Raw genomic sequence first — 4,463 nt, forward strand, 5'->3', positions numbered from 1 at the left:
CAAAATATAATTAATAACAGGTTTGATTCGCAATATTAATCTTGATTAATACTTATTTTGATTTATATTTAATTATCCACGAAGTTAAAATTATATTCGCAAACTGAAAAGCAATATTGCGTCAGTGTTGGTCAACATCGGTCGTTAAACAGTTAAAATTCCTCGGGAGGAAGCGGCAAAATAAAGACGTTTGAAATATTTTAACCCTTTATTTTATCATCTAAAAAAATGAACAAAACATTCACGCGTACATTAAAAACGAACAGCGATAAATGTTTTGAAGAATATTTCGCGGTGTTTTTCGCTTGTGGTTGTTGTCATGGTGAGGGCGGAGGAAAAATGGCGTCAGATTCAAACAGACGCTGATGGAGTTTGACAAGAACACAGATTTAAACATTTTAATGCCATTTCACTTGAGTATTTCATCAAAGACGGATGTACGAGCATCACAGGCCTTTAAATAGTAAGTTGTGTTTAGTTCTACTCGTGTTATTTTGATTTAACCGTTTGTCGCGTTTGGGAACAAACAAACGAACAACGTGAATTTCATTTAGTTCGTTTCGCGTTTTCAGAGAGTTTTACTAAATGTATAATTCTTTTTGTGTATGTTAATATACTACGTCTATATAAAATGTAGTTTTTTAAACATTTAAATGCAGCTCAAAGTAGTTTTTTGTTTTATGAAGTTATGTTGCTTTGTTTTTCCTTTTCTCTGTCAAATGTCATTGTAAACATTAGTGTATTTTGTTAGAGACATTTTTGGTAACTCTTAGCTTGAAGCCTTTATATGTAACGCATTATAAAAGCATTAATATTCCTGGTTATGCATCGTATTGTATGAGCCCATGATTAATTAAATACTTATATATTTATTGTTACACGATGTGAAGTATAATATTTTACACAGGGCTGCCAACTTTTGAGTTCAGCTTGGAGTGACGCTCCCCGCAAGAAAATTTGGTAAATTTGACAGTTAAATTAATCTGGTGCACTTTGAGATATATTTAGAAACTAAACAAATTAGAATATAATAATCATAATTTTATATTATTATTCTTACGACAGTAATATTGGAAAACAATTCTGTAAAATCAATGAAAAGTAGGTAATTTCTACACTTGCAAGCAGGGCCTAAAACGTTTTGCCACATTTGCCATTTTAATCATGATACAAACGAAATTTTTTGGTGATTTAAGAAAATTTACCAGACATAAATATTTTTTCCTGTCCATGAAACTGCTAATACAACAGCTAAACAGTTTCAATAAATAATAAAAAAAAAAAATAGAACTGAACACTGCATTTTAATCAAGATACAAACAAAGATGCTACACACATGTAGCATGATCAGTTTTTTATTTAAATTTGATTTTATCATTTAAACATTTGAAGCAAAAACAGAAGGCTCTGACTTCAGCATTGTGAAATTATTTATTTATATATATATATATATATATATATGTATGTGTATGTGTGTGTGTGTGTGTGTGTGTGTGTGTGTGTGTGTGTTTGTGTGTGTGTGTGTGTGCGCCATACTGTGTTTTTATCATAAAATGGTGTAAAATTTCTGTTGCAGTGCTGCAAAACTATGAACTTCAAAAAAGCAATGTACAGTGAAAGAATTGCAAGATTTAATCATACTTTTATAAATAACTGCAACTGCATTTAAAAAAATATAAAAAAATATTTTGACACGAAAATTAATATTTTTCTGTCGTAAAAGTCTCTTTATAATCTATGAACCGCTTATTTACAGTGAGAGGACTGGCAAGTGTAAAGGGAAAACATCAGGGCCTGTATTTACTAAACAGCTCATAACTTGCTGATTTAAGAGAAAATCTTAAAAATAATGGGTGTCAATTCTAAATTCAGGACTCCTACATTTTTGCTCTAAGAGTATTACACAAAGCATTTTAGTGCTAAAACTAGCTCCTAAATCTGTGTAACAATAGGAGTAGTGAAGAGGACTCCTATAAGACCAAATCACAAACTAGGCCTATCCTCATCACAGAAAATCTATTTTTTTCCACTACAAATACAGAGACCCCTCCCCTATCAGCCAATCACTGTGTGCATAGTTAATGAGCATGCTGACATCATCCATAGCAATGAGCTCAACCCCGCCCCTTACTCTTCGCTTAAGACTTCTATTCCTTAGTAAAAGTTGGTCTCAGCAGCTTTGTGAATAGGTTTTAAGAGAGAACTCTTAGCTAAAAACTTTTACTGTTATTTAGGAGAACTCTTAGTGCTAAGATAAAATGGCTATATTGCTCAGCGCTATGAAAACACGTCGTCTTTTGGCGATTTCCAGAGCACAAATACGTCCTGTAGCCTTTACCAAATCTGTTTAGCTAATATCTTATTATTACAGTTTTAACTGAGGGTGCTTTTGACTGTGTGAGAAAATGGCAATAAAGCAATTTAAGATGTAACTAGATAAAAAAGTTTGTCAAGACAAACTTTAAGTTGGCTTGAGAAAGCAGGACCAGAAAGTTTGAAAGTTTAAAAGGTTTATTAAGTTTAAAAGTTTGACTGTTTTCAGTCTGAAATAGTTTAACGTAGTTTTAGAAGCTTAAAGTTAAGAGAGAGAGATAAATAGATCGCTATTTGCGCACTTCTAGGTAGTGTTGCTTTCCTCAACGAAAATTATTACTAAATATCATTGTCAACGAACCTTTATCACGTGACAAAAGCGAGACGAGATGAGATGTAAATGCTGGTCATGTGACGATGACTATAATTAAATGTATATTATATTAATGTATATTAAACGCAATATCGTTGACGAATAAAAACGAGACTAAATGTGGTTTACAAAATAAAATCTATGCTAAAATGTCTCTTTATTTTCCTTGACGAAAACGAGATGAAAGGAAATGTTATAATGTAAGATTGATGTGCGCATGCCCAGTAGCCAAAGCTGTATCTCTTCTAACCTAAACCGCAGGCGACGCCACTTTTTCAAGACACACTCGTGGCATTATCTAGAAGACGACTACAGACAAAGTTAAGTCTGACACAGATGAAGATAATGTCCTGCCAGCCAGGGTTCATCTTTGGGAGAAAAAGAAGAAACGACACACATTTTATTTGCATTTTTTAGTAGTGATGGGAAAATAAAGCTTTTCGAGCTTGGAAAAGGTTGCTTTTGCGTCTCAGATGTCTAAGCGATTTTTTGGACAGGTTCATAAAATAAATCAAATTGTGCTATGAAAACCATAAGAAATAAAATTAAATTTTTTTTTTACTTACACAAGGTATAAATGAATTAATCTGTAAAAATAAATGTATATATAAAAAAAAAAGAGACTATAATGCAATTTTGATAGACTAAATGTCATCAGTTTTCCTCAACTAAAACTAGACAAAAATAGTCATGGTTAATTCTGACTAAAATAAGACTAAAATGCTCAGATTTTTAGTTGACTGAAACTTGACTAGACTAAAAAGAGTATGAACGTGACTTAAACTAATAAAAACTAAAATGACAGCTTCACACAAAGACAAGACTAAAACTAAAATTAAAACCGGCCGCCAAAAACAACACTACTTCTAGGCTATAATAGAATTTTAATAAAAGTTTTGTATTACGTCCAGCTAACGGCCACATACCCTGTACAAGCAGCAATGTTTCGGCTGTGATTAAACCCCTCATGGATGAAGGATTCATTTTCGAATGATAAAAAAAAATGCAGACTAATAGATTAATAGAGAAATATTTGAACTTTCGTGTCAAAATCTTTTTTAAATGCAGTTACAATTAATTATAAAAATAAAATGACTAAATCTTGCAATTCTTTCACTCTTGTTGTGGTAAAAAAAAAATTTGAGGTTAATTTGAGGTTTGAGGTTGTGAAAATGTTGTTTGTGTCATGATTAAAATGGCAGATGTGGCAAAACGTTTAGGCCCTGCTTGCAAGTGTAGAAATTACATCAAAAGTATTGTAATTTCCCTACTTTAGAATAAGGTGAAATGACATACATGTGAAATACTCATTTTCGTTTATTTTACAGAATTGTTTTCTAATATTACTGTCAGAAAAATAGTTGTGGGAGCTTTGACAGTGTGAGTTTGAATAGTGTTGATCATTTGAACAGTCCATCAATGTAAGTCTATGGGATTTTTCCCAGTTTTAATCGCCATTTTTAGGAAAACCGTTGGTCTGGTCAGTTAGAAAAGATGCAGCACACACTGTGAGATCAGTCTGAAGATCTGAGGTGAGTTTGGAGTTTGTAGAGTTAAAGCTCTAGGAGGAGTTAGAGTTGATCATTTTAGTCTCAGAAGAACAATAACTAAGTCAGCTCAAGTCAAGTCAGCTTAACAAGGAATGCCATGATGCATTTGAACTTTGGTTACATTTATAATGCAATGCATTACAACATTGCATTATGACTACCTTATAATACATTATGAATGCTTTAAATGTCACTTCTATATTTGTTGATTTGTTTTACAGATCTCA

The sequence above is a fragment of the Garra rufa genome, chromosome 18 (assembly GCF_049309525.1).
Source record: "Garra rufa chromosome 18, GarRuf1.0, whole genome shotgun sequence".
In the NCBI taxonomy this organism is placed as follows: Eukaryota; Metazoa; Chordata; class Actinopteri; order Cypriniformes; family Cyprinidae; genus Garra; species Garra rufa.